Here is a 6,685-nt window from a genome sequence, read left to right on the forward strand (position 1 = left end):
GCGCGACTGTAGATAAATGAATTTTTTCACTTGTGATCATGATTTGTTGTGAGTACTACTGTACATTTAGTATTTATAATTACTGAGCATGCCTATATAACCTCTGTAAGCGGACTGTACAGGGAGATTTTTTTATCTTGAGACAAAGAAGTATGAAACTTCCTGGCAGATTAAAACTGTGTGCCGGACAGAGACTCGACTCGGGACCTTCACCTTTCGCGGGCAAGTGCTCTACCAACTGAGCTACCCAAACATGACTCACGCCTCGTCCTCACAGCTTTAATACCGCCAGTACCTCGTCTCCTACATTCCAAACTTAGCAGGAGAGCTTCTGTGAACATTGGAAGGTAGGAGACGAGGTACTGGTGGAAGTAAAGCTGTGAGGACGGGGCGTGAGTCGTGCTTGGGTAGCTCAGTTGGTAGAGCACTTGCCCTCGAAAGGCAAAGGTCCTGAGTTCGAGTCTCGGTCCGGCACACAGTTTTAATCTGCCAAGAAGTTTCGTATCAGCGCACACTCCGCTGTAGAGTGAAAATTTCATTCTAGACAAAGAAGTACTCAAAAACTACGCATCGGATTAAAAAATGGATAAACACCTGTTCAATAATTTTAAAAATTCTATAAGGCGATACTAATGTTGAAACCCCAATCCAACCTGCATTGGTGGGGGAGGGGGGGCATCTTTGAAATCTTAGATTGGAACATCCCGTTTTCATTGCAGATTTGAATTCTACGGGAAAGATATCTAACTCAAGTACGTAACACTTCCTTTCCTTGCGTGACGGATGGCGTTGTAATAGACAAAAATCAACAGAACTCCAAAATTATTCTATCTCGAGAAATCTGTATAGGATTAAAAATAAATACAGACGTTTTCAGTAATTGTGAAAGAGGCTGGCCTGAGGTATGTTCTCTCACCTCTCGCCAAGGGGTGCGCGTTTGAGGTGCACCCTCACCAACGTGATGTTTGTCTGAGATGTCCCTCTGATCTCTCACCAACGGGGCGCTAGTTTGTAGGAATTATTTCATAATGAGTGTTCAAAAATGTCACCACCCACTTCGATGCAGTTGTTTATCCGCACATTGAATGATTCTATACAATTGAGAAGTGTTTCCGATGTAGTATCCTGACTTGCATTTGTGATACGCTGAATTTTATCGCTGGTTATTCCCACTTCATTAAAAACTTTGCCCTTCAAGTAACCCCACAAACAAAAGTCAGGCGAAGTTAAGATCTGACGAATTTTCCGGCCAAGGCAATTGACATCTACTCCAATCCACCACCGATGGTACACGTAATTTTATACTTCCCGCGCTGCTACACAATATTATGCGAGACAAGCACATTTTGAAACCACATTGTTCCTCGCAAGTCCCAGGAAAGATCAGCAGACAGTACTTGAACATCACTCTCCAGGGCTGTTCGATACTAGTCACCATTTAAGGTGCGATCGGTAAAGAATGCACCAATCAGTGGGTCACTAATTATTGTGGACCAAACATCCACGTTTGAACTTGGCGTAACCACTGTGGGTTTGTTGTATTGATTAATCGTACTGTGGTTAGTGAAGATCGACTAGGCAGAAACAATATTCGAGCACAGTACATGGGACTCTCTGTATTTCCTGAACAGACCATTGACAACATGGTACTCTTCTCTGTAAAGCATTGACATGAAGTTTTTAATGGAGGTAAACATGTAACGGAAGATATTTTCTAAGTTTCAAAAGATGGATAACAGTAGTCTTACTAACAAGGGAAACTACCCATCTAACTCCCTCAAATTTAGCGGTAAGATGGCCCAATGGATAGCCAGTCAGAAACTGAACACAGATTAAGAATGAACACAGGAAGAAGGTATACCGAACCGAGAAACAACAAGGCAAATAGGAACCGTGAACGGACCAAGGTCGTGATGTGTAACGTCAAGCGGATTGCCACTGCGTCGCGGCTGTATGATCACAGTAGTGCAGCACTGCGAGGCAGGAGATCCGCGTTCGAATCTCCCTCGGGCCTACTTTTTCTTTTTTTTTTTTTTTTTTTTTTACAGAATTACGATCTTTTAGTCCGGTCGTAGACGAGTGTGTTCTCCTTATGTAGTCATGGCAATGCTGTACTACACATTGGTTATAGAATATAAGTCATGTAAGAACATATTACCGTCGCAAGTAAATGTGATGAGTAGTGAGAGGAGGTGGGATGCTGCACAGACCTCTCACACACCAGTGCTTTTTAAACGCGATCGGTGTTACACATGTCGCACTTGGACCGTTTGCCGTTTCGCTTTTGCGTCTTTCTTCACAGTTCAGTATCCCCTCTTTACCCATTTTTCCTGTTTTCATGCTTTATCTGTGTTCAATACTTTGCGGGTTATCCACTGTGTCATCTTACCACTAACCCAGAAGGTGGTGCAATAGGGAGTTTGCCTTGTAAATCCCGAATCACATCTTAGTTGCAACTTGGTAACATTGGGGGGGGGGGGGGGGAGGGGCTATGATTCACTGCAGCTAAAATCGCAATTTCATTATTCTCTGCAGCAGCTGGTTGATTTTCGAGGTTGTGCAGTCCCATCGACGGAGAACTGCCGTATTGCCCGACAAAAAGAAACACATGATCGCACACAGTTTGGAAAACTTTGAGCATGATTGGTTATACCATTACTCACACTCCTACCACTTTCTCCATCAACGTGGACCAATTCAATTTTCCTTCCATTGTAACAGCCTTCATTCTGTCCAATATGAAATCCGAAGGAACGTATTTAAGAAGTGAGCGACGACGTGCACGCAATGAGATAAAGTCTAATTATTATTGAATGGACTTTTGAAAACTGCTACACAGAGAAAAAGCATAACACCTACTCGTTTGCCACATACGTCTGTGTCTACATTTTTTATCCAATGCATTTCTTCCACATAATGCCATTTTGAAACACAGTTGTGCTATTTGAAGATTACAATGCCATCTACAACGCAACAACAAAAGTAGTACATACAAACGTTTCATATTTTTGTCGTAGAATTCGATTCCACAATAAAAACTGGATGTTCAAATTTAAGATTTCAAAGCTGCCCTCTCGTCACACCCTCTAGGGAAGAGACAAGGAGAACCAACATTGCTATCGCCGAATAGTATTTTAAAAACTATTCATCAGGTATACGTTGCTTTTGGGATATTCTGTTGTCTCAAGATTAAAAACTCATCCTGTACAGTGGGAGCGCTGTTGCTGCTGCTTGTAGAAAATGCGGTAGATCATTAAATTGGGGAGGCTGGTGCAGTGCCGAAGGAACGTATCTGTTCTGAACGTGCAAATGACTTGTATGTGCATGAACTAGAATATGTTATTCAGCTGATAGAACGGAGGCCTTCAACAAGTACATGCAGATGTTATATATGTGTCAGTGTTCTACACAGAAAAATATGGTGGACAGTACAAGGCACATCCTCTATCTTTACCATCCATATCGGATTCAACACTTTTGGGAAGGAGTGAAACTAGGCGATTGAAATTTTATGGTTTCGTAGTAGGAAAACCTCATTAGTAATTTGTGCCACGAAATTTGTTTTAAAGCTTAAACATCGTCGGGTCAGATTCTTCCTTTACGGAAGCCTCCTTGTTTTTCTAATAAAACTGAGTAAGAGATGTTTCGAAGCCTTTCGTAAATTACTTTGCTGCAGATTTTATATGAAACATTCAGAAGACTATGATCAAGTATTTGATTGCATCCACAGGAAGAAGTTCTGGTCAGCAATGGCCAAAGAAATTTCCCCAGACACTTGTTACAGGTATTCCAAGAGTTACATAAAACCTCCGTAATAACTGATATTGACCAAAAATAGCGGTCAACCATGGAGTCAGGAAATGCTGTTGTCTGTCACCAGCGCTATAATCTGAAGATACCAACAGCAAAAACAAAGGAAACGGCCTCTTTACGAAAATAAACAAAAAAGGACTAAGGTATTCGTCAGTGACATAATAATGCAACTGATGTCCCGTTTCCAGTATGTAGGATGTGGCGCAACTGTTGAAGAAGAAAAAATAAATAGTAAAATTAACATCTATCAACACACACATGGCATTATAATAACAATCTGAAAGTGTAAAAACAGAAGAGAAACGCTAGTAAAATTTTGTGATAGCGCAGCACTACTCACAGTATTATCTAATCAGACATCAGAAATGAAGTTCTGTCGATCAGTGAAAAGTTGCAAAAGACAGGAGAAAAGAAGAAGTAAGGAAAGAACTGGGGTTACAGCAGTTAACTGAAGAAGTAAGCCAACAAAAGCAGAATTGGGAAGAGCGGTATTGCGTACGTCACTTCACAGAATCCCTCGATAATCCATGGAATACAAGCCTATCGGAAGACGAACTGCGAGAAGACCTAGGAAGAGATGGTAAGGCCAGAACTGATTTGCGACCTAATCCCGGATCAACAGAAAAAGGGCCTGCGCTGTGGTTTAGCGGCACATGGCTCAGTTAATGTCCAGGTCTTCTTGGTAGTTGACGCCAGGTCGCCAGGTCTGGTGAAGCATTCCTGCCACAGTAGAAAGTGTGCAAGGCAGCACAACAACCGACCACAGCGCCGACTCGAGTCAGCGAGCTAGAAGAGTAACAGCAGGAAGGCGCCAGTAGTGTGACACTGAGCGAATTGGCGCACTGGTTAGCACACTGGGCTGGCATTCAGGAGGACGATGGTTCAAATCAGCATCTGGCCATCCAGATTTAGGTTTCCCGTTATTTCCCTAAATCGCTTCAGGCAAATTCTGGGATGGTTCTCTTGAAAGGGCGAGGCCGGTTTCCTTCCCCATCCTAGAAATAACCAAAACATCTGCACCGTTTATAATAACATGGGACGCTAAACCCTTACTTCCTTCCTTCCTGAAGTGTGACAGCGGACCAGCCACAAATTGCCGTCGGGACAATGGGTGGCAGATTATGGACAACATTTCGTAGTGGCGTCAGAAGCATGATGGGAGCACTGTCCAGTGTTATCTTCTTCCGGCAGTGGCTGATCCTGGGTTGGTCAGATTGCAGCAGTACCATCAGGTCTTTGGGCACACGTCTGGGAGGGCGATTCACGGGCAATAAGCTGACAACATAGCGAGCAACCCTGTAAGGAAGACGTATGGCCAGCTTGTGGTGTCTCGCACTCAGGCAGTTGGTCGGGCAGGAACAGAGCTGCGAAGTTGGGAGTACGCACCTGGGACGACAACTGCCAGTTGGCTGCTGGCCCTCTGGTATAGTAATCCGGTATGTATGGAGGAGTGGATGACTACTGGTATACTGGTGAGTGAAGAAGAGAGTGTTGTAGAGCAATGAAACAGGATGGTCAGGATGAGGGCGCCTGTGGCGCCAAGTTGTGGTTGGCGGCTGACAGTTGGAGTGCTTGATGCTGAAGATTGGAAGTACAGGACGGCCTGTTTTGTCCTAATGACCAGGAGTCGGTTCCTTGCTACTGCTGTACAGTATATGGATAGTGGTTCTATGCAAAGCTGAACATATTCACAATGAGTTAACTGAGTTTGTGTTCAATTATAATTGAGCAGCAACCCTGTTCCCGCGTACATCAATAACTTGTCGAATCTATAACACTTAGGTAAAAGAACCGTGTACGACTAAAGTTATGTGTCACAACCGTAATGTAGGGGATGCGAATGGTTCCACTACCAGTACTGCAAAAGCAGACATCCCTCGTAACTCATTGCTTCACAGCGAGCAGAGCCAGAGCGAGAAGCAGAAACGAGGCGGTATGGCGGTACCCAGTACGTCGTTCTGCAAACACTGCAATGAGGATCATACAAAGCTGGCTTTAATGGCTGGTATTGACATCACTTAAAACGTCCGGGCTAATAGGCCGTGGTGGACGTGTAAAACTTTCTCCTAAAGTTTTCTCTCCGACTACGGGAGACATCATCAGAGGTAAAGTGGCGAACTCGAGGGAGTGCCGAGTATATGGGCAGCGCAGAGGGCACCACAGTCCATCACCTGACGTCAGCCACAAGATTATCCCCGGCAGTGCCAACAGTGTTTACTGAAAATAACCGATCGTCATTATTACGCCACAATGTCCAAATTTTATCTAAATTAACACCTTCCTTTTTCCTGTTAAAATTATTACGGTGTTCACAAATCTCAACAGTCTCTCTATAGAAACCATATTTTCGATTTGACACTCGTTTCAGTGAGCTTTATTTCATGATCACCCTCTAGGTAAAGGTTTTCCGCTATGTCCGATTTATCCATATGTCCTAGGCGGCAATTGCTCTTCTTTTAAAGACGGATGGGACTTAACACTTCTTTTTGTGGTACCTATCTAAAACAGCTCACAACTGCAAGAAGGCCGGAGTGGCCGTGCGGTTCTAGGCGCTACAGTCTGGAGGCGAACGACCGCTCCGGTCGCAGGTTCGAATCCTGCCTCGGGCATGGATGTGTGTGCTGCCCTTAGGTTAGTTAGGTTTAATTAGTTCTAAGTTCTAGGCGACTGATGACCTCAGAAGTTAAGTCGCATAGTGCTCAGAACCATTTCAACCATTTCACAACTGCAACCATTTTCGTATACGCTCGATGTAGGTAAAAGATCTCTTGCCGCTCTTAAATTTTCTTTTATCTGCTTGCTGGCTCTTGCGATAATTTACACACCATACTTGCTCAACACTTTCCCAATGCAATCTGTAATCGTATTGATA

General features: G+C 43.8%; 1 non-coding gene across 1 annotated transcript; it reads left to right on the forward strand.

Moving 5' to 3' along the window:
- The first annotated feature begins 400 nt into the window (after positions 1-400).
- Trnas-cga (transfer RNA serine (anticodon CGA)) lies at positions 401-475 on the forward strand. The gene has a single exon. It is a non-coding gene; the product is annotated as a tRNA-Ser (tRNA).
- The last annotated feature ends 6,210 nt before the right edge of the window (positions 476-6,685 follow it).

This window comes from Schistocerca serialis, chromosome 7, assembly GCF_023864345.2.
Source record: "Schistocerca serialis cubense isolate TAMUIC-IGC-003099 chromosome 7, iqSchSeri2.2, whole genome shotgun sequence".
Lineage (NCBI taxonomy): Eukaryota > Metazoa > Arthropoda > Insecta > Orthoptera > Acrididae > Schistocerca > Schistocerca serialis.